The sequence below is a fragment of the Cucumis melo genome, chromosome 4, assembly GCF_025177605.1.
Source record: "Cucumis melo cultivar AY chromosome 4, USDA_Cmelo_AY_1.0, whole genome shotgun sequence".
NCBI classification, from domain to species: domain Eukaryota; kingdom Viridiplantae; phylum Streptophyta; class Magnoliopsida; order Cucurbitales; family Cucurbitaceae; genus Cucumis; species Cucumis melo.
In genome coordinates, this window is record NC_066860.1 from 28,383,546 (window position 1) to 28,408,841 (window position 25,296).

The 25,296-nt window shown below is 35.3% G+C and overlaps 1 long non-coding RNA gene across 24 annotated transcripts; it reads left to right on the top strand.

Moving 5' to 3' along the window:
* Nucleotides 1-25,183, top strand: LOC103487079 (uncharacterized). 24 transcript variants are annotated; one of them, XR_007820352.1, is made up of 13 exons: nt 1-164; nt 433-542; nt 630-772; nt 981-1,089; nt 1,170-1,316; nt 1,481-1,529; nt 1,612-1,739; nt 1,943-2,182; nt 14,946-22,222; nt 22,338-22,392; nt 22,752-24,488; nt 24,568-24,626; nt 24,744-25,183. It is a non-coding gene; the product is annotated as an uncharacterized LOC103487079 (long non-coding RNA). The 24 variants fall into 24 exon arrangements; XR_007820349.1 differs by having other exon boundaries at nt 14,946-15,379; nt 15,466-22,222; nt 22,338-24,488; XR_007820348.1 differs by having other exon boundaries at nt 14,946-15,059; nt 15,157-22,222; nt 22,338-24,488.
* The last annotated feature ends 113 nt before the right edge of the window (nt 25,184-25,296 follow it).

The window sequence follows — 25,296 nt, forward strand, 5'->3', positions numbered from 1 at the left end:
CCAGCTGTATCCCGAAAATTTCACCGATATGTTATTTCTCCTTTGCTCTCTCACTTTTCTCCCTTGCTCTCTCACTCTGCTCTCTCCCTTTGCTCTCTCACTTTTCTCCCTTGCTCTCTCACTTTCTCCCTTTGCTCTCTCACCGTCTCCCTCGTCTTCAACAGGTAATCTCACTGATCTTCATCTTCCTCTTCTTCAACAACTTATCTCATCTTCGGAAAAACTGAAGGGGATTTGGAAACCCCCCAAATCCACTTCAGTATTTTTTTTATTTTTGAAGATTAGGGCTTTTATCTGACTGAAGGGGATGTCGAGAATATGGTTGCTAGGGCAAGAGAAAGCTGTTTTAATTGGCAAACGGCAAACAACGGCTTTATTTATTTTTCTTGTTAAACACGGTTTCACATTCAACGTGCCAATTTCTCTCGATAGGGTTTCCGGGAATGTCCGACAGAGTTTGCTATATCCCTCCTCCAAACCTTGGTTGCGGATGAATCGAGTGTAATTTCAGAACTTCGCAATCTTGTTGAGCATTAGCTAAGGTTTGTGTTATATGAGAGTTCTTCCACTTTAAACCCTAAACTCTTCCTCGGTACTTTCCTAAAGCCTCTTTGTCATTTAATTTCTAGGTTGCTGCAAAACCGGATCTTCCGAGCCTTTTTATGATTAATTATATTTCACTCGCTAATCTTGAAGCCAAAGCAAAAGAATTTACTGAAATCTCCAAGGAGCAGTTTTATCCCTGGTTTGCTCACTATATGGTCATGAAGAGGTTTGAAGTTACTCTGAATTCTTGTATACATTTCTGTACATAACTAATTGTAGTTTATTGGAGGGTACCATTGAGCTAAAAACTGAAAACCATGGGATACAGTTTATTATGGGGAGGGAACTGTCAGGATGTTGTAGAAAAATTCGCGTAGAGAAAATATTGGTTTATGCACAGTTTATATTTTAACATCCGACATCGTATTATACAGGGCTAGCATCGAGCCGGATTTCCATGATTTGTACTTGAAGTTCCTGGACAGAGTTAATTCAAAAGCTTTAAGTAAAGAGATCGTTCAGGCTACTTATGAGAACTGCAAGGTGTTCGTTTCTTCTTGGATAATGTGACATGCAACCAGTGCCTAACATTGTAGTTAACTTTTGTTTTTTCTTCTCTCCAGGTTCTGTTAGGATCAGACCTTATAAAGTCAAGTTCAGAAGAACATTCATTGCTTAAGAATTTGGGAAGCTGGCTTGGGAAACTAACAATTGGCGGGAACCAAGTGCTGTGAGCCCGTTGAATAGATCCAAAATCTTTGATAATTGAGGTAATATAACATCTCTACTCATGTTGGTTTAGATTCACTCCACGGAGGGAGTTTGAGACTTCTTCCACTTTACATCATTTTTGTTTTCTTGAAAACCATACTTCTTAGTGTTAGTTTCTTTTTATTTATTATTTTTTTTCCGTACTCATTTTTTGTTCTGACAGGCATATGAAAAAGGGGCTAATGATTGCAGTAACGCCATTTACTTCCAAGGTATGGTCACACTGTGTAAGGAATATTTTTGGTAGTTTTGTTTGAGTATCCTGATCATACTTTTATATTGTTATGGCTGTAGATCCTTGAACCATGTCAAAGTAGTTTAGCATACCAACCTCCAAACCCTTGGACCATGGGCATTCTTGGACTACTGGCTGAGTTTTATTCAATGCCTAACTTGAAAATGAACCTGAAGTTTGCATTGAGGTATGTATGCACAATTCAAGATGGTAAATGACTATGGATACAGTTAGCTATAAATTCTCAAGATAATTAGTACCGCTGATATGGGATAAGAGAATTTCATTGATTAAATGAAATATGCGTAGTCAATAATAGGGAAAATAAAATTCTTATCACTGATTTTAATTCAATCAGAAATTTCATTAGTTCGACTTTGATTTTTACAGGTTTTATTCAAGAATCTCAAGGTGGATATGAAACAAATAACACCAACTTCTCTTCTCAAAGATGGGAAGAGAGAAATTGATGGCAATCCTGATTTTTTGAACAAAGACATTGGAGCATCTCAGACACAATTGGCAGCCGAAGTGAAATTCGGCATAATGTCTTCTTTGAATCAAGTGGAGCTCCCGCTAGAGGTTGCAACACCATCAAATTCTGGAAATCATACTCACCCGTTATCTCAGGTTCGTTAGGTCCTTTCTTTCTTGAGGCTTTTCTTATCTAAGAGACAAGGATTAAGTGACAAATTTAATTAGAACATTTTATAAATTGGAATGATAGAGTATCATTAATCATGCTTGTTTAAACGACAGTATAAAAAAGATAATTATCCCTGTAATAGTCACTAAAACTAAAGCAGGGGGAGATGAGATAACTTTTTCAAAGGGAAGACTACAAAAGAAGATAAGAGCTAATGCTTAAAATTACTTGACTACCAAAGAGACTACGAAAGAGACTAATGCTTAAAATTACTTGAAAGTGATAATAATAAGAAAAAGAGAAACATAACAAACTAAAGTGAAAACTTAGACAACAAGAAGAAGAAAGCCTAAACAAACAAAGTCAAAGAGAAACGTAACAAACAGAATAAAACATTTTCAAGATGATACAATTGTAGGTAGCTAAAAATATAACAAAAACTTGACAACTTTCTCAAGTGGCATTGGCTATAGCATTGGACTTAAAGCTCTTTGTGAACTGTGGCATTGGCATCAGACTGCTAGTTTAGGATTAAAGCCTATTTTTTCATGAAAATTCATGAGACTTAAAGCTCAAAGTATAAGAGTATTATACTTAGAGCAAAGGAACTAGGAGAATACAAACTAAAGTGAAAACTTAGGCAACAACAAGAAGAAAACATAAACAAAAGAAATTAAAAGAGATACGTAATAAACAAAATACAACATTTTCAAGATGATACAACCGTAGGAAGCTAAAAACATAGCAAAAACTTGACAACTCTCTCAAGTGACATTGGTATTGGAATTGGACTTAAAGCTCTTAGTGAAGTGTGGCATTGACATTGAACTCTTAGTTTAGGATTAAAACCTCTCTTTTAATGATAATATATGAGACTTGAACTTCAAAGTACAAGAGTACTGTACTAAGAGTAAAGGAATTAGGGGAGTACAAACTAACGTGAAAACTAAGGCAAGAAGAAGAAGAAAGCCTAAAGAAACAAAAGTAAAAAAGAAACGTAACAAACAAAAATAAAACTTTTTCAGGACGAAACAGTTGTAGAAAGCTGAAAAGATAGCAAACACTTGACAACTCTCTCAAGTGACATTGACATTGGCTTTAGACCTAAAGCTCTTATGAAGTGTGGCATTGGTATTGGACTCTTAGTTTAAGATTAAAGCTTCTTTTTTAACGATAGTATTAAATCCCAAGGTACAAGACTATTGTACTAAGAGCAAAGAAACTAGGGGAATACAAACTAAAGTGAAAACTTAGGCAACACGAAGAAGAAAGCTTAAACAAAAGTAGTCAAAGAGTAAGAAAGGTAATAAAGTCTTTTCAAAACAAAACAACTATAGAAAGCTAAAAAGATATCAAAAACTTGACAACTCTCTCAAGTGGTATTGGCATTAGAGGAGGACTATAGACGACACAAAAATCAAAGTTAGGATATGCAAATATGAGAAAAAGACACATGAACGATTATAGATGAGCCAAAAAGAAAAGTAAGGATATGAGAGTTTTGGATGAAAGGGGGTCATTGGAATTCAAGTTGTAGATTCAAGAACTCTTGCCATTGTTTATAAAAATGATTATCAAATTGGATTCATTGTCGATACAGTGCACTAAGAGTGAGATTGGCCAATTGAATTAAGTTTTTATTTAACGAATGAGGTTATTTACCGTGGACATGGATATTGGAAGTAAAGTTTGGCTTTACAAATGACCTTGGAAAAATACACATTAAGAATTATCGACGAAAAAAGAAACAAAAAGATGTGAGAGTTTCATATTGAAACATGGCATTATAGTACAAGTTTAGTATTAAATAATTTTTTCCATTGTTTGGAGAAAGAGTTATTAAATTTGATCAAGTGTTAATATAGTGCACTAAGAGTGAGACAAGCCTACTAGATAAAGTTTTTATTTGAGGAATGAGGTCGTTTGCCATGCAGATGGTTATAGAAAAAATGTTTGGTTGTACAAATGAAATTGGAAAAAGACACATGGAGGACTAGTTATAAGTGGCACAAAAAGAAAAGTTAGAATATGAGATTTGGATTGAAGTGGTATTAAACTTTAGGGGCCGTTTGGGGGAAGGGTTGAGTTATGGGGGTTAGGGTTAGGGTTATGATAAACCTAGTGTTAAGATAAACCTAGGATTATAATAAGATGTGTTTGGGGGAAGGGTTATGGAGGAAGTGTTATGATAAGATGTGTTTGGAGGAAGTGTTATGATAAAATGTGTTTGGAGGAAGTGTTATGAAGGAAGTGTTATGATAATGTTGTGAAGAAGGGTTGAGGAAAAGTTGAAAAAGGATTAAGAAGTGTTGAAGAAGGGTTAAGGAGTTAAAACTAAGGTTACATAACCCTTCCCCCAAACGGGGGTTGGATTACATAACCCTAACCCCCATAATCCAACCCTTCCCCCAAACGCCCCCTTAAGTTTTGGATTAAAGAACTCTTGTCGTTTGGAGAAAAGATTATTAAATTGGATAATAAGGTACTTTGGTATGTACATGGATATAAGAAAAATCATTGGTTGTTCAATTAAAATTGGAATCAGACACATAGAGGACCATGGCCAGCGCAAAAGAAAAAGTTAGGATTTGAGTGTTTTGGATTAAACCAATTTTGCTTCAAGTTTAGGAATAAGGAGTTGGTTGCCATCTTTTAGAGAAAGGATTATCAAATTGGATAAGTACTAAGGTACTAGGAAAGGAAAAAAAGGGAAAGTGGTAAGGGAAAAATACTAAAGTAAGAAAATGCAAAAAGAAAATACCAAAATAAAAACCAAGTTTAGGAATAGCGAGTTAGTTGCCATAAATTGGATAAGCGTTGAGGCAGTAGGGTAGGAAGAAAATAGAAAGTAGAAAGGGAAAATACCAAAGTAAAAAAGTGGGAAAATAAAATACAAAAAATAAAAGACAAGAAAATAACAAGAGAAAAAAAGAGAAGTGAAACGGTGATGGTTATTGATTTGGTTTTTAGCATAAGATTGTACCAAAAAGTATGAATTACCCATCATTACCCTAGAGCCGGACTAGGGTAATGATGTGGGTAATAAATGCTTTTTGATAGCATCCTCTGCTGAAAACCAAATGAATAATCATCAATGCCTTTATACTTTTCTTGTTTTTCCTTGTCTTTTATTTTGGTATTTTGTTTTCCGCGTTCTTACTTTGACTGGCTGATTGGATTAAGTTTTTATAAGGGATACGTAATTTGTCATGGATAAGTATATGGTAAAAAAAGTTAGGCTATACAAATAAATTTATAGAAAATCAAATGGATGACTATAAACAACACAAAAAGAAAAGTAAGGATATGCGAGTTTTTGATTAAAGAACTTTTGCCATTGTTTGGTGAAAGAATTATTCAATTTGATTTAGTGTTGAGATAGTATACTAAGGGTGAGATTTGCCTACTAGATTAAGTTTTTATTTAATGGATGAGGTGAATTGCTGTGGATTTGGGTATAGGAAAAAATATTTGGCTAGACAAATGAAATTGGAAATAGGCACATGAAGGACTATAGACCGTACAAAAAGAAAAGTTAGCATATGAGAGTTTTGGATTGAATCGTGACATTTTACTTCAACTTTTGGATTAAAGAAATTTTGCCATCTCTCAATGAAAGGATTATCAAATTGGATTAGTGATGAAATGTTGCACTATAAGAGTTAAATTGGCTATAAGTTGATTAAGTTTTTATCTAAAGGGGATTTGTCATGGAAATGATTATTGGAAAAAAAAAACAGGTTGACGATACAAATGTAATTGGTAAAAAGACACATGGAGGACTGTAAACGACACACGAAGAAACGTAAATATATTCGAGTTTTGGATTTGAAGTGTGACAATTGACTCTAAGTTTTGGATTAGAGAACTCTTGCCAACATTTGGAAAAAGGACTATTCAATTTGTTTAACTGTTGAGATAATACATTAAGAGTGAAATTAGCCAATTGAATTAAGTTTTTATTAAAGGGACGAGGTGATTTGTTGTGGACATGGATATAGAAAATAAGTTAGGCTATACAAATGAAATTGTGAAAAGACATATGGATGACTACCGGTAGCACGAAAGGAGAAGTTAGAATATGTGAATTTTGGACTGTACTACGACATTGGACTTTAAGTTTAAAATTAAACATGTCTTGCAATTGTTTAGAGAAAAGATTATCAAAATTGATTAGTGTTAATCTAGTGCACTACATGATTATCAAAATTTATTAGTGTTGATATAGTGCACTAATTAGTATCAGATTAGCCAATTGGATTATATTTTTATTTAAGGGCGATGGTGACCTACGTGGGCATTAATATAGGAAAAAATATTTGGTTGTACAAATAACATTCACGTAGAAGGCACACCTTAAACTTCAAGTTTAAAATTAAGTATCTCTTACTATTGTTTGGAGAAAAAATTATCAAATTGGATTAGTGATGTGATAATGCACTAAAAGTGAGAGTAGTTGATTGGATTAAGTCTTTTCAAGACGATACAACTGTAGGAAGCTAAAAACATAGCAAAAACATGACAACTTCCCTAAGTGACATTGATATTGGCATTGAACTTAAAGCTCTTTGTGAAGTATGACATTGGTATTGGACTCTTAGTTTAGAATTAAAGCCTCTTTTTTAATGATAGTTCTATGAGATTTAAAGCTCAAAGTATAAGAGTATTGTATTTAAGAGCAAAGGAATTAGGGGAAACAAATTAAAGTGAAAACATGAACAACAAGAAGAAGAAAGCCTAAACAAAACAAAGTCAAAGAGGAACATAACAAACAGCAAGCTAAAAAGATAGATAAAACTTGAGAACTCTTTTAAGTGGCATAGGATTTGACATTCAACTTAGAGCTCTTAGTGAATTGTTGCATTGACATAGAACTCTTAGTTTAGGATTAAAGCCTTTTTTTTTTAATGATAATATATTATGCTTAAAGCTCAAAGTACAAGAGTATTGTATTAAGAGTAAAGGAATTAGGGTAATACAAACTAGAGTGTAAATTTTGGCAAGAAGAAGAAGAAAGCCTAAAGAGAAACATAACAAACAAAATAAAGCTTTTTCGAGACTAAACTTGACAACTCTTTCAAATGACATTGTCATTAGACTTAAAGCACTGAGTGAAGTGCGTGCGACATTGACATCAGACTCTTAGTTTAGGAGTAAAGCCTCTTTTTAAAGAATTCATGAGGCTTAAATTTAAAAGTACATGAAGAAAAAAGTTAGAACTTATACAACAAGAAGAAAAAAGTCTAAATAAACAAAGTCTAATAGGAACATAACAAATAGAGTAAAGCCTTTTCAAGACGAAACAGTTGTAGACGCTAAAAAAATAGCAAAAACTTGACAACTCTCTCAAGTGACATTGTCATTGGGCTTATAGCTCTTAGTAAAGTGTGACATTGGCATTGGACTCTGAGTTTAGGATTAAAGCCTATTTTTTAGTGATGGTACTAACAGCATTAGAGCTAGGGGAATACAAACTAAAGTGAAAACTTAGGCAACAAGAAGAAGAAAGCGTAAACAAACGAATACAAAAACAAATGTATCAAACAGAATAAAGCATTTTCAAGGCGATACAACTGTAGGAAGCTAAAAACATAGCAAAAACTTGACAACTCTCAAGTGGCATTGGACTTAAAGCTCTTCATAAAGTGTGGCATTTACATTAGACTCTGAGTTTAGGATTAAAGCCCGTTTCTTAATGATAATATATGAGACTTAAATCTTAAAGTACAAGAGTATTGTACTAAAAGCAAAGGAACTAGGAGAATACTAACTAATATGAAAACTTAGGCACCAAAAAGAAGAAAGTCAAAGGGAAACATAACAAACGGAATAAAGCCTTTTCAAGGCTAAACAATTGTAGGAAGCTAAAAAGATGGGAAAAACTTGAGAGCTCTCTCGAGTGACATTGAATTTAAAGCTCTTCGTAAAGTGTGGCATTGACATTGGACTCTAAGTTTATGATTAACGCCTCTTTTTTAATGATAATATATGAAACTTAAGGCTCAAAGTACAAGATTGTTGTACTAAGAACAAAGGAACTAGGGGAATACAAACTAAAAGGAAAACTTGGACAACAACAAGAAGAAAGCCTAAACAAACAAAGTCAAAAGAGAAACGTAACTATCGGAAGAAAGCCTATTTCTTGCCTGTTGGATTAAGTTGTTATTTGAGGTATGAGGTGGACATTGGTATAGGAAAAAATATTTGGCTATACAAATGAAAACAGACACATGGAAGGCTATAAACCACACAAAAGAAATGTAATGATATGTGAGTTTTGGATTGAAGAACTCTTGCCATTTCTCAAAGAAAATATTATCAAATTGGATTAAGGACTTGTTTAATTAAGAAAAAAATGTTTTCTAAAAAATGCATTTTCATTTAAACATTTTTTCTAAAAACTCTTTGAAAGAAAAACATACGTGTGTTTGACAATTTTGTTTTTTCAAATGTATTCTTAGGCAAGAATTTGTTTGCTTTGTAATAGAGTAACAGTAATAGTAATATATATATAGAATTTGTCCGTGGAGATTTTGGTAGAAGTTTAACAACGATGATGGTTTGAGGTGGCCGAGGATATTCATCGTAAAATGATAATTAGAAGTTGGTGACAATGGTCGTTGGAAGTTAAACAATGACAATTACAAAAAAAAAAAAGTCATTGGCAGTAGGCCAATAACAGACATTAAAAACGATTGACAAAAGTTGATCGGTAATAGTTACCATAAAATAATTGACAAAAATAATCCAACAACGGTCACAAAAAAGGGACCAACTTAGGGACATTAATCATTAAACACACAAAATTTATTTTTCTAAAAGGTTGTCTTAGGTGTTTATCCTAAACCACATTATTCTATGAATTCATTCTTTCAAAATTTATTTTAGGTGGTTGCCAAACACATGACATTTATTCCAAAACAACTTATTTCTTAATTTAATCATTTTGAGAATGCAATCTAAACACACCCTAAGTGTTAAAGATGGTGTACTAAGAGTGAGATTAACCAATTGGATTAAGTTTGTACTTAGGGATTGGAAGAGATCCCATGGACATGAGTATAGGAAAAAAAGTTCAGCGATGCAAATATGATTCGAAAGAGAGACATGGAGGATTATAGATGGCACGAAAAGAAAAGTTATGATATGAGTTTTGGATTAAAGTATGGTATTAGACGTCAAGATTACATTTAAGTAACTCTTGCCTTTGGTTGTAGAAAAAATTATCAAATTGGATTTAGTGCACTAAGAGTGATAGCAAATTGGATCAAGTTTTTATTTAACGGATGAAGTTTACCATGGACTTGGAATATGAAGAAAAGTTTGGCAATGCAAATGATATTGGAAAAATACACAGTAAAGACTATAGACAACACAAAAAAAAAAAAAAAAAAAAAACAGGATTAAATTGTTTTTGCCATTGTTTGGAGAAATGATTAATAAATTTATTTAAGTGTTGATATAGTGCACTAATACTACAAGAGACGGGGGTACTCCTGACGCTTAAAAACGTCGGCGAAAATAAAAAATACGTCGGAAAAGGATATGTCGACGTACATCACGGCGTTGGGATGAACGTCGGGAGAACTGCATCGGGAATCTCTTTCCCGACGGACCTTATGCCGACGTACCTTATGCCGACGTACCTCGCAGCGTCGGGAATGCCTTTTTTCCGACGTTTTTTTTCAACGTTTCATTGCGTCGGGAATTCCTTTTTATATATATCTTTTTTAATATTTCATTCTATTTTTTCCTTAAAATATTTTGCTCAAACATTCACAAGGATGTTCGAATTGCTCAAATATTTTTTTCGACGTTTTGGATTAAATTAAAAAAAAATTGTATATAAATTAAATTAAGAAATATACAAACACAAATTAAAAAAAAGATTTAAAATTAGTAATACGAATAAGTTTACAAAATATTAGTAAGTTTAATACAAAAAATATAGTTATCATAATACAAGAAAACATAAACATAACAAAAAGTCTCCCAACGAGGTGCGTATGCGTCATTCTACACTTTTGATCCTAAAATGATATAAAAGTAATTAAATTTAGTACATAATCATTGCAAAAACTTAAGAATAATAGAGACATATATACGTATCGTAGAGCTAGGGATCATGTGGTGGTCCCTCTTGTGCACGAGTTAATTCTTCTATCATCTTTTTCATTGTTTACACTTGTGAAGCTAACGCTTGGTGATTTCTATCTTGTACTTCAATCCGTTCCATAGCTTCATACAGCTTGTAATTCAATCTTTTTTTCTATGGACTGCGAACAAGATGTCGACGCACTGCTCGCACTCGTCGTTCTATGGGCCTTCGGCTTGGGTCCCCAACCAAGACCTTTTGAGTAGCCTGGTTGTCTACCCAACACCTGATCGCATATTTCATCCTCAGAGAGTGGCTAACTACCCTCTGGGATAGGCTGGGATTGGAGTTCCAACATTTGATTCTGTAACAAATTTAAAAACTATATTAGGTAACGCGCAAAAATATATAATGAAAGTGGATAATTAATAAGGGCATAACTTACATGCACATCTTCGGTGGCCTGCGACACGAACGTTCCAGCTCGAACATATGTTTTCCGGAATAATTCCACACGATCGACCGACTCTCATTTTCTCTCAGCGAGCTTGTACTGTTGTAAAAACGACTTGGATCCGCTACTATGATTGTAAGGTTGCTTCTGTCTAGCAACCTTGTTCGTCCGTGATTGCTCCCTACATTAAAACAATTATATTGTTTATTTCTTATACATATTAAAACTTGTTATTATAATTAATTATGACAAATACTTAGAATGCACGGCTGATATAGTGGTCGTAGAGATAGTGACAATCCTCATGACGTCCAACCAATGCGTTTGATGGGTTAGCACGAGCCTCCTTCGGGTCGCTGTACTTTTTGAAATGTCTGTGACAGTCAGCCCAGAATTCTTTAAAGGTCGTGAGCATCTGATTCTCAACAAACCTATTCATTGCTTGATCATTGAAATCAAGCACAAACAATCGCTGCACATTACAAACATAACACATTAGATTGGTTAAAGTTAGATATGTTTTAAATGAAATCATAAATGTATAGTGCACTTAATTACCTAGAGGTCGCCTTTGACGACCTCAATGTATTCTCTCCCAACGTCCGTCCATTTGAGACAGCGGACGGGAAATGTCTTTCGCACGCACACGCTTATTGTCTGGCTGAAGCGAACGGCGTGTGGAAAAATAGGCTTCTCCGCTCCAGGGGCGATCGTCATCGAAATGCGCCCATTTATTGCAACGTGGCGCTCTAACTCCAAGAGTCGAGACTGCGCACATTTCCTAGGAGTCGGAGTTGCATGTCGATAATAACATATAATGTTAGAAAAAAGAACATGAAATAATCGTAAGTTAAAATGAAGAAAATTCTTAGACTCACCTGTATTGTCACCCATTAACGACGACTCTCCCACAATGTTATCTAAATCGTCCTCAAACTCGAGGAACATATCGTCCATCTCCATAAAATTATTACGTCGATATGACATAATGACTGTGGACATACAAAACAAACATTCAATAAGCAAATACGAACACATAGCTAGAATCAAAATATATAAACTAGAAAAATATATGAGTACGTGGTTTGTCACTATAATTCGTCATCGCTTGCATGTGACAAGTGTTGATCCACATCGTCGATGAAGTCGTCAGTGACATGACGTCCAATCGGTCATTCAACGATTGTGGGATCAACGTCATTTCTGCATAAAATGTTATCCTCGATGTGGTTATCCACTTGATGGCTTACAACAATTTCTAGTATATTAATATGGTCATTCTGAACATCCTCCACTTCTGGCACGTCCCATATACGCTTATTTTGGATGACTTGCACAACTTTTCAATTGCTGCCATTTTTTGGATCATCTACGTAAGAAAACTTGATGTGCTTGAGTTGCAAGAGTTACATGTTTCTCTGCATACAAAAAACGGGATGTGTTGAGAGATCTGTACCCTCCTTCAACGTGTGTTCTTTGACTTTTGTTTACGTCGGTGTCATACCACCGACATTTAAATAGCCATACATTTCTTCTCAATGGATATTGTACGTGTAACACTTCGTCCAGAAAACCGTAGAAACTATTGTCGCTAGTTCCACTTTCGTCGCTTTCACCAATAACCATTATTCCACTATTTTGAGTAGTACGTCAGGAATCAAGTTCAATATTGTGAAATCTTACACCACCAACAATGCATCCATTGTAAGAACGAACGTCAAAGGATGGTCTCATCGCTAGTGAGAAGAAATCATCAGATAAGTTTGCAGACTCACGCAGTTCTAACACCTGAAATGAATGTCACAATCATTATAGACTTCTCACGTGTTTAAATACGTTAGTTCTTACATGTCACACTTAAATTTCTCCTCCGACATCTTCTATATACTTTTCCATGTTTAGGATCGGGTATGGGCAGTGATATAAAGAAATTTGTCTCTTTCATGCATTTTCATAGTGGCAAATTGTAAGGAAGTAACACAACAGGCCACATACTGTAGGAGATACTTATTTGATCAAATGAGTTAAACTCATCTGAAGCCAAACCCAAACGCAAGTTTCGTGGATCAGAAGTAAAATTAGGAAATTCAGAATCAAAGTGCTTCTACTTCTCTGCATCAGCTGGATGTCTCAAGACATCATCTGTTTCAACATATTTATCTCTATGTTATCTCATGTCAGCAGACCCTTCCTACGATATAAACAAGTGCTGTAATCTAGGCACCAAAGGAAAGTGGCGCAATACTTTATGCAGAATTTTTTTCCCTCGCTACATGTTGGACAATGTTGCAAATCAACAAACTTTTTTCAATACAATACACAGTTATACTTGCATGTGTGAATAGTCTTGTATCCCAAGCCCAAGCCACGAAGTTTTCATTTTGGTTCATAAAATGAACTAGGAATAATACTACTACACATTGGAAACGCTGCTCTTAAGAGTTCTAACATGTCGAACGATTTGTTACTCCAACCATTTAGAACTTTCACATGCATCAACTTAACCAAAAAATTCGACGATGAAAATTCAGAACAACCGGGGTACAACTTATTACGTGTTTGATTTAATAAGTCCTGAAATATATTATTTGTTGCATCTTCATCTTATCTACCCCAACATTCATCGGCATTTCATCTTCCAAACGAAATTCCTCTATTTCCTCTTCATGTTCAATAAGGTGATATCTCTGGTATGCTACATGGTTTACAAGCCTTTATTGAACATGAAAAGGAAATAGAGGAATTTCATTTGGAAGATGAAATGCCGTTGAATGTTGGGGTAGATATAGATGAAGATAGAACAAATAATATATTTTAGGACTTATTGAATCGAGCAAGTAATGAGTTGTACCCTGGTTGTTCTGAATTTTCGTCATCGAATTTTTTGGTTATGTTGATGCATGTGAAAGTTCTAAATGGTTGGAGTAACAAGTCGTTCGACATGTTGTGTTACTTTGGTACCTAGATTACAGCGCTTAAGATAAACGTGTTGAAACAGATTACAGTGCTTGGGTCTGCTGACATAAGATGACATAGAGATAAACGTGTTGAAACAGATGATGTCTTGACATATCTAGCTGATGCAGAGGGGTAGAAGCACTTTGATTCTGAATTTCCTAATTTTGCTTATGATTCACGGAACGTGCGATTTGGGCTTTTCTTCAGATGAGTTTAACCTATTTGGTCAAATGAGTACCTCGTATAGTATGTGGCTTGTTGTATTACTTCCTTACAATTTGCCACCATAGAAATGCATGAAAGAGACAAATTTCTTTATGTCACTGCTCATACCTAGTCCTAACATGGAAAAATATATAGAAGATGTCGAAGGAGAAATTTAAGTGTGACATGTAAGAACTAACGTATTTAAACATGTGAGAAGTCTATAATGATTGTCACATTCATTTCAAGTGTTAGAACTGCGTAAGTCTGCAAACCTATCTGATGATTTCTTCTCACTAGCGATGGAACCATCCTTTGACGTTCGTTGTTACAATGGATTTGCTGGTGTAAGATTTCACACTATTCAACTTGATTTCCGACGTACTACTTAAAATAGTGGAATAATGGTCATTGGTGAAAGCGATGCAAGTGGAACTAGCGACAATAATTTCTACGGTGTTCTGGATGAAGTATTGCACGTACAATATCCGTTGAAAGAAATGTATGGCTATTTAAGTGTCGGTGGTATGACACCGATGTAAATAAAAGTCAAAGAACACATGTTGAAGTAGGGTACAAATATCTCAAGACATCCCGTTTTTGGTATGTAGAGGGACCTGTAATTCTTGCAACTCAAGCACATCAAGTTTTTTACGTAGATGATTCTAAAAATTAAAACAATTGAAAAGTTGTGCAAGTCATCCAAAATAAGCGTATATGGGACGTGCCAGAAGTGAAGCATGTTCAGAATGACCATATTAATATACTAGAAGTTGTTGTAAGCCATCAAGTAGATGACCACTTCGAGGATGACACTCTATGCAGAAATGACATTGATCCCACAATTATTGATAGACCGATTGTGCGTCATGTCACTGACGACTTCATCGACGATGTGGATGAACACTTGTCACATACAAGCAATAACGAATTATAATGACAAACCACGTACCCACATATTTATCTAATTTATATATTTTGATTCTATCTATGTGTTCGTATTTGCTTATTGAATGTTTGTTTTCTATGTCCACAGTCATTATGTCATATCGACGTAATAATTTTATAGAGACAGACGATATGTTCCTCGAGTTTGAGGACGATTTAGATAACATCGCGGGAGGGTTGTCGTCTGTGGGCGGCAATACGGGTGAGTCTAAGAATTTTTTTCATTTTAACTCACGATTATTTCATGTTCTTTTTTCTAACATTATATGTTATTATCGACATGCGACTCTGACTCATAGGAGACTTGCGCAGTCTCGACTATTGGAGTTAGAGCGCCACGTTGCAATAAATGGGCGCATCCTGATGACGATTACCCTTGGAGCGGAGAAGCCTATTTTCCCACACGTCGTTTGCTTCAGCCAAGCGATAGGCGTGTGCGTCTGAAAGACATTTTCTGTCCCCCGTCTTAAATGGGCGGACGTTGGGAGAGAATACATTGAGGTCGTCAAGGGCGACCTCTAGGTAATTAAGTGTACTATACATTTAGGGTTTCATTTAAAACATATCCAACTTTAACCAATCTAATGTGTTATGTTTGTAATGTGTAGCGATTGTTTCTGCTTGATTTCAATGATCAAGCAATGAATAGATTTGTTGAGCATCAGATGCTCACGACCTTTAAAGAGTTTCGAATCGACTATCACAGACATTTCAAAAAGTAAAGCAACCCGGAGGAGGCTCGAGCTAACCCACCAAACGCATTGGTTGGATGTCATGAGGATTGACACTTCCTCTGCGATCACTATATCAACTGTGCATTCTAGCTATTTGTCATGATTAACTATGATAACAAGTTTTAATATGTATAAGAAATAAACAATATAATTGTTTAAATCTAGGACCAATCATGGACGAACAAGACTGCTAGACAGAAGCAACCTTACAATCATAGTAGCGGGTTCAAGTCGTTTCTACAACGATAGTACGAGCTCGCTAAGAGAAAAGGGAAGCCGGTCGATCGTGTGGAGTTGTTTCGGGAAACACATGTTCGAGCTGGGACGTTCGTGTCGCAGGCCTAGAGGGTAGTCAGCCACTCTCTGAGGATAAGATATGCGATCAGGTGTTGGGTAGACGACCAGGCTACTCAAAAGGTCATGGTTGGGGACTCAAGCCGAAGGCCTGCAGAACGGCGAGCGCAAGCAGTTCGTCGACATCTTGTTCGCAGTCCACAGAAAAAGAGATTGAATTACAAGCTAAACTTCATGAAGTTTTGGAACGGATTGAAATACAAGATAGAAATCACCAAGTGTTAGCTTCACAAGTGGAAACAATAAAAAAAATGATAGAAGAATTAACTCGTGCACAACAGGGACCACCACATGATCCCTAACTCTACCGTATGTATATATGTCTATTATTCTTAAGTTTTTGCAATATATGATTATGTACTAAACTTAGTTATTTTTATATCACTTTTATATCCATACGCACCTCGTTAGGAGACTTTTTGCTATGTTTGTGTTTTCTTGTATTATGAGAACTATATTTTTTGTATTAAACTTACTAATATTTTGTGAACTTATTCGTATTATTAATTTTAAATCTTATTTTTAATTTGTGTATGTATATTTCTTAATTTGTTTTAATTTAATCCAAAACGTCGGGAAAAATATTTGAGCAATCCGAATATCGTTGTGAATGTTTGAGCAAAATATTTGTGGAGAAAAAATAGAAATGAAATATTAAAAAAAATATATATAAAAAGGAATTCCTGACGCAATAAAACGTTGGAAAGAAAACGTCGAAAAAGAGGCATTTCCGACGCCGCGAGTGCGTCGACATAAGGTCTGTCGGGAAAGAGGTATTCCCGTCGCCACCTTTGTCGACGCTTTTTAGACGTTGGGAGAGGTTTTCCCGATGTCGTACCAACACGGCGTCGGGAAAGCCTCTCTCGACGCGGTTCTTCCAATGTTCTTTCCGACGCTGTGACGTACGTTGACATATCCTTTTCCGACGTATTTTTCATTTTTGTCGACATTTTTTAGCGTCGGGAGTATCTCCGTCTCTTGTAGTAATGGTATGTGAGTTTTGGATTAAAGAACTCTTTCCATTTGTTGGAGATTCAATTTGACTAAGTGTTGAGATAGTATAGTAAGAGTGAGATTTGCCTACTAGATTAAGTTTTTATTTGAGGGATGAGGTGAATTGTCGTGGACATGAGCATAGGAAAAAACGTTTGGCTACATAAATGAAATTGGTAACAGACACATGGAGTTATAGATGACACAAAATGAAAAGTTAGTATACGAGAGTTTTGGAATAAAGTTTGGCATTGGGCTTCAAGTTTTGCATAAAATAAGTTCTGGCTATTGTTTGGAGAAAGGATTATCAAATTGGATTAAGTATTGAGATAATGAAGTAAAAGTGTGATTATCCAATTGGATTAAGTTTTTATTTAAGGGATGTGTTCCATTGTCGAAATGGATACAAGAAAAAAAAAAGTGTTGCTATACCAATGAAATTGAGAAAAAACACATTGAGGACAATAGACGACCCAAAAAGAAAAGTATGGATTGAGGTGTGACATTGAACTTCAAGTCTTAGATTAAAAAACTCTTGCAATTGTTTGGATAAAAGATTGTCAAATTGGATTAAGAGATATTGCACCAAAGGTTAGACTAGCCTACTGTATTAAGTTTTAATTTATGGAATGAGATCATTTGCTTTGGATATGGTTATAGAAAAAAATGTTTGGACTATGAAATTGGAAACAAACACATGGGTGAGTTTAGACGACACAAAAAGGAAATTTTGGATATGAGAGATTTTGATCGGTGTGTGGCATGAGACTACAAATTTGGGATTAAAAAACTCTTGTCATTCTTTGGAGAAAGGATTTGAGTCGAGTGTTAGAGAGTGCTCTAAAAGTGATTAGACTATTAGATCAAGATTTATTTAAGGAATGAGGTGATTTGTCGTAGAGATGGATATAGGACTTCAAGTTTTGGACTAAAGACACATGAAAAACTATAAACGACACATAAAGAAAAGTATGAATATACGAGTTTTTATTGAAGTATGGGATTGAACTTCATGTGTTTGTAGAAAGGATTATTAAATTCGGTAAGTGTTAGGGTAGTGTACTATAAGTTAGTTTAGGCTATATGATCTTTGAATTAAAGAATGTTTGCCATTATTTGTCGAAAGAATTATAAAATTGGATTAGGTGTTGAGATAATGTACTAGGAGTGAGATTAGTCTACTACTCGATTAAGGCTTTATTTGAGAGATTAGGTTTTTTTTTCTTGTGGACATGGGTATAGGAAAAAACATTTGGCTATACAAATGAAATTGGAAAAAGACACGTGAAGGACTATAGACAACACAAAAAGAAAAGTTAGCATATGAGAGTTTTGGATTGAAGCGTGACGTTTTACTTTAACTTTTGGATTGAAGAAATTTTGTAATCTTTTAACAAAAGGATTATCAAATTGGATTAGTATTGAGAGTGAGATTAGCTATAATTGGAATAAGTTTTAATTTGAGGGATTAGATTTTTTGTCGTGGACATGGATATAGACAAAAACATTTGGCTATACAAATGAAATTGGAAAAAGACACGTGGAGGACTAAACAACACAAAAAGAAAAGTTAGCATATAAGAGTTTTGGATTGATGCGTGACATTTTACTTGTAGTTTTGGATTAAAGAACTTTTGGATTAACGAACTTTTGTCATCCTTTAACAAAAGAATTATCAATTTGGATTAGTCATGGAATGATTATATGAAAAAAAAAGTCAGTGATAACGTGTAATTGGTAAAAAGACACATGGAGGATTGTGAACGACACATGAAAAAATGTAAATATATTCGAGTTTTGGATTTGCAGTGTGGCAATTTGCTCAGTTTTGGAGTAGAGAACTCTTGCCAACATTTGGAAAAAGGATTATTCAATTTGTTTAATTATTGAGATAGTGTACTAAGAGTGAGATTGGCCAATTGGATCAAGTTTTGTTAAAGGGATGTGTGGACTGTGGACTGTGGCATTGACATTTAACTTAAAGCTCTTAGGGAAGAGTGGTATCGCATTAATTCCTAGGTCTTCACGATATCGCTTAATTTCGATTCAACCACCAGCATCTTACTTATCTCTTCTTCATCGCAGTGATCTCTAGATCGATCAGCTCCAATCTTTCCTCGATTCACGCCTGTACCATTATTTCTCTAATAATCGTGGCTCTGATACCAAAAATGATGGAACTCTACTTTGTAATAGCAATTCTCTTTATTTCAATATGAATACAGGGAATGAATCGATTGAATGTCAATTCATTGATACAACTTCTGTTCATCTCTTCTCTGGATTCAACAGCCAAACTAAACATGAAATTTCATAATCCCCTTTCCCGCCTAACAACCTGTATTTATACTACCCAACTCACCGACCTAATTGCCCCCCCCCCCCCCCCCCCCCCCAACTCACACTCCTCACACGTGCGTTTTACTCTTCCTTCTATAGACAAGCCTAATGGGGGGTCTAACAGACTTGAGACGTGAAAAAGAAAAAAGAAAAAGCTAGGATATTAGATGAATTATTACAGGCAACCATATTTACAATAATTAGTTTAAAGTCCAGTTATCTTCGAATTCGAGTGTAGGTTGTCGATGTTCATAAGACAACTTTTTGAACCCTTGGAGGGCATATGAATTCCTCATGTTGCTGTTTAGGTTGAAGAATTCCCCAGTGACATTCCAATCAGTCGTGAATGATATTCTCCATCTGTATTTACGCAAATTCGTTTTGGTTTTCTTTGATGACATCTTATTATATAGCAAGTTGTTGGAGGAACATTTGCACCAATTGGCAATGGTATTGGAAACTCTAGTAGCTCATCAACTGGTGGCGAATTTTAAAAAATGCCAACTTGCGGTAAATAAAATTGAATACTTGGGCCACATTATCTCTTCAAAGGGGGGTGGCGGCAGATCCAACTAAAATAGAAGCTACGGTTAAATGGGCAGCACCTAAGAACGTTAAGGAACTGCAGGTTTCTTGGGTCTAACGGGGTATTATCAGAAGTTTGTTGCGAACTACAGTTCTATCGCATTACCCTTGACACAATTGTTAGAGAAAGGTATATTCCAGTAGAATGACACGACAGAGAAGGCATTTCAGCAGTTAAAATCGACAATGATGTCAGTTCTGGTGCTAGGTATTCCTGATTTTATGCAAAGTTTTGTGCTGGAAACTGATGCTTCTGGTGTGGGCATTAGGGCGGTCCTAATGCAACATCAACAACCAGTGGCCTTTTTTAGTCAATCTTTGCCTATTACCCATAGGTTTAAAGCTGTTTATTGAATAAGCCTTTTGTGGTGCGTATGGATCATAAAAGTTTGAAAATTCTTTGTCAGCAACGAGTTATTGGGGGAGAGTACCAAAGATGGATTGCTAAACTATTTGGGTATAATTTTGTGATCCAATACAAGAAGGGATTGGAAAATAAAGCGGCTAATGCCTTATCTAGATTATCGTCGGTATTTGAATTGGGTCTTCTAAGTGTTATAGGTAGGCTCAATCCTTCGATTTTCATTGATAAAGTGGCTGAGAGTGATTCTCTTAATCGCATTTGGTTATCTTTGATCAATGGCCAGCAAGCCCCTAAGGGATATTTGCTATAAGGGAAGGTTCTATGCCATCACAGTCGCTTGGTTCTTCCGGAGGACTCACATACTATTTCTTTATTATTGGCTGATGTTAGTAGGGAGACATCATGATGCGTTGAATACATATAAGAGGCTAGTAAGGGAGGTCTTTTGTCGCGGTATGAAAGTACGTATCCATACATATGTTGCTGAATGCTCGGTTTGTCATCAGGCCAAATATTTGTATCGATTCCAATCGAACTCCTACAAGCGTTAACCATTCCAGACCGTGTATGGAAGGATATTAGTATGGACTTTATAGAGGGCCTCCTTAAATCCGAGGGTTATAATGCCATATTGGTGGTTGTGGACCGTCTTTTCAAGTATGCACATCTCATTCCTTTGAAGTATCCATTTAGTGCAAAGTTGTAGCTTCTATTTTTATACGTGAGATTATTCGTTTGAATGGATGGCCCTGAAGTATTGGATCATGACTGCATTTTCACAAGCTTGTTTTGGAAGAGTTGTTGCGTTTGTTGGGTACTCAGCTGAGACGAAGCACCACTTACCATCCCCAAACGGATGGCCAAACCGAAGTTGTTAATCACGGGGTGGAAACGTATCTGCGATGTTTTGCTATGAACACGTCCAAACAATGGGCTAAATGGCTAGCATGGGCTGAATTGAGCTATAACACAACTGTTCATACAACCACATTGATGACCCCCTTTGAGGCTCCTATGACCCCCTCTATATTACTTTATATGAAGGGATCGAGTCCGGTGAATGAAGTGGACCATTTGATGAATGAAAGAGATGAAATTTTGGGAGTATTGAAGGCCAATTTGTTGAAAGCACAACAACAAATGTCAAATATGCCAATGCCTATGATGGGAGGTGTAATTTGAGGTACACGATCGGGTTTATGTGAAGTTGCGCCCAACTGATCGTCCTCTCTAAGCCATTTTAAGCACCCCAAATTGGCCTCTAGATTCATTGGTCTATTTATGATTGTGGCCCAAATTGGTCTTGTTGCATATCGCTTGGCCCTTCTTAAGGAATCCCTTATTCACCCGATTTTTCATGTTTTTGTTCCTCGTAAGGCAGTGGGTATAAACCGACCACGATTCCCAATTCCAAAGGATTTGGCTGCTAATTTATCTATGCACCAGAAAGTCCAACATGGGAACATGCCACTCTTATTTAAAACAATTTCCTGAATTTCACCCCGAGGACAAAGTGGCTCTTTGGGGATAAAAGTGGGAAAAGGAAAGAATGATTGACAATTAGTTAGTAATTTTCCAACTGTGTAGGCCCTTAGGAATGTGTTTGTTAGAGTGGGGCCAAGTATTCTGTTAATTCTCTTTAGTATTGCCTATTTAGGTATCTAGTATGGTAGAAGCAGGGTATCTTTTTGCTTAATTATTTTGGTGTAGATTTCTCATTTCTCAAATGCGGAGAGATTGGGGAGCTCTCAAATCCTTTCTCGGTTGTTGATAGATAAAATTGAGGTTGAGGCCTAACAACTTCCGCACTGTTTAAACTAAACAGAGAATCAAAATACGAACTGCACTTCTTCTTAGACCAATGGAATGCAGTTTGACTCGGAGAGCCTCTAAAAAACTTAACCTTTTGGTTGGTTAAAGAAAAATCATAGTAGTTAAAGAGGGTGGCTAGAACTCTGAGGGTCTGACCTTTTTGGGTACTCTATTGTGCCTGAGGTGAGTTATTGACTAATTTTTTATGCACTTCTATATTCTGTTTAAACTAACCTTGATGTGTTCATTACTGATCATATCTCACATCTAGTAGTTTCTTGTTCTCCTATGTGTATAGGGAGGATTACATGAGCGGAAGTTGGTGGACGGACTTTTGAATGTTCGGAGAAATGGTATCAATGCTGTGATTTTTTTATTTTTTATAATTTTTTGAGAACATTTTGTTTAAAACCTAGAATCTTTACTGAAAATCAGAGAAAGGAGAGGAGAATTTGAGGAAAAGGAGAATATTTCTTATCTTGCGCTTTGTCTTGAAGGATCTTTAAACAGGGACAAGCAACAAATAGCTATAGCTACTAGCAAACCGCCACACATGTGGCATACAGTCATTGACTTGACATATAAGAGCAAGAATGACAATCAGATTTAAACATTAAGCTCAATAAGGCAGAGTAGAAACTTTGGCACTCTTACTGTGCTGGCTTAACATTACTTTATATTTATGCGGGAGCTTTCTCTTTGCTTGATACAGGGCTGTAAAACTAAGGTTTCCTTGAGGAAACATAATTTTCTCCATCCGAAAAGAACATAAAGGTCGGTGGAAAAAGCTCTTGAAAACAGAAGATAAACCTGTTCCATACTTGAAGGTTGGGTAGAATAAATAGTGTGATGAGGAAGAGTCAGACTGTAAGTTCCTACTTATATTATAGATGCTCTCAAATACCTTAGGAAATGTAGATAGAATATACAAAAAGGTAAGAACCTCAGTTCTAAAGAAAGTTACATTAAAACTTTCCAATTACATACAAATTCGTCAGACTATAATTTGTGAAATGCCAAAAGAAGCCAAACAGATTCTCCATTTCTTCCTTGAAAGAATGGACCAACAATTGATAGGAAAACATCCATATTGAGCTTCTCTTTTTTGTATTCAACAATCTGAGCTCTCCAACAAATAACTGCCCTTTCTTGTGGCTTTGTTGCTCTAGTTAGCCAAAAATTTAAGTCGGCATACACAAGCTACATAAATGATTTTCGACGGTATATGGGCCAAGATGAAGATGAAGCGGCAAGGATGGAGGAATGCTCTGTAAGTCCTTTTTAATCATATGTTGTTTCTTATAAATCCTACATTGTTGACCTAGCAGTAGAAAAAGAGACGTAGTCTCAATAATTGATTAAGAGGTCACAAATTCAATTTCTGTCGGTCACCATAGGAATTAATTTTACAGTTTTTGGAATACATTTGTGAAAAAATTGTTTTTCAAAATAAATTACTTTCGTTACAAGCATGTTTAAAAAATTAATAATTTTAATTGTTATCTGAAATTGACTTTAAATTGATCAAACAAAATCTTTAAAACATGTAGCGAGAAACGAAAGGTTGTCATTATTAGAATAACTTTTGAATGTGAATGTAAACCGCTCAATACACATTTGTTATTTTATTCACTTTTTAAAAAGTGTAAGATATTATTTTTTTTATTAAAAATATTTTAAGAAAATGTTCTTAAACTAGAAGGTACCAAACATACCCTTTAAAACTTGAGTGGAAGTTCTTGCAAGGTTCTTTCACTGTTTTTTGGTTTTCTTGATTCCTTATTCAACATGTGAATGATGGATAAATCGTTTGGCAGAATATGAAATATAAAAATCCCAAGCTGATTTAAGTCTTCAGAAACTAGAGCTTATTCAGTCGAATAAACTACTGCGGTGTCCGGTGTAGACTCCGCCTCGTGTGAGTTTTCCTATGATAATGGGGAGGGGTTTGAAAATGGTCGTCACATAAGAGTTCTTCTAAAAGTTGGGAAGTCGATCAATGCCTTCTAAAAGCTGCTTAGGCTGGGATGAATTCCCTTAGTTTGAATAATTACATAGAAGTACAATTACATAGAAAATTAGACAAAGTGCTCCATGTCCATGGACAATCATGGTGCATGGTTAGCTCCCTTTCAAATCAATGCCTTCTCCTAAAACAAATCCTTTGCTCTCAAATCAGTGCCATCTCCTAAAACAAATCCTTTGTGTTGATTTTTTTCAAACTATAACCCTACATAGATGCTTTGATTGCATTCACCTTTGTTTAAATGATTTTGTTTTTAGTTTCATATTTTTCAGAAGTATACAGTTTGAAATGTCATGTCATCTACAACTTTATTGTTTACGGGTGATTTACTCTGAGGGAGAACGGAAGTACAAGGACATCACTCTTGACCTTGTTCGCAATGAATTATTAAATCTTGCAGAGTATAATGTTCATATGGTGAAAGTAAGTGAACGTATCGATTTTATTAATACTTCCTTTTTTTGTGTGTCAGTATGAACTGACCATTTAAGCAATTTGTCAGAGGCTGCGACAGAGTTTGCTATATCCCTCCTCCAAACCTTTGTTGTGGATGAATCGAGTGTAATTTCAGAACTTCACAATCTTGTTAATGCATTAGCTAAGTTTGTGTTGTATGAGAGTTACTGGAGGACTCTTCCTCGGTACTTTTCTAAAGCCTCTTTGTTGCTTAATTGCTAGGTTGCTGCAAAACCTGGATCTTCAGAAGGTTTCTTAAGAAGATTGCTATAATTACTATAACAATGAGAGATGTGTGTCTGTGTTTTCTTGATTCCTCAGTTTTTTGCCTTTTTTCTGTAACAAGCTCCTGTACCTTCCATAACAAACAAAGAAGATTCTAGTATTCTTGGATCTGAAGATCCAACCGGTTTTCGTGATCAGGTAATTTGATTATCCTTTATGATATCTCACGATGTTATTTTTGTATCATCATTTAATGATCTGAGAGCTTTTATAAGAGACCAGAACTGTTTGAAACTGTAGATATTAGTTTTTGGAGTGTGAATGTCAGGATTACTTTGTAAGGATCTAAACTCCATTAGAGGTAGCTCTCTTAAGAAAGGAGTAATATCAAACTTATATTATTGAATATATAAATTCAGAAATATTTCTGCTTCAAATTTCCTTATTATTACATGACATTGAACCATTTAAAAAAATTAAGTTTGTGGTGTTTGCTGAATCTTTTGATAAAAAACATCCTATTATTCGAAATAAATTATTAATATTTGAA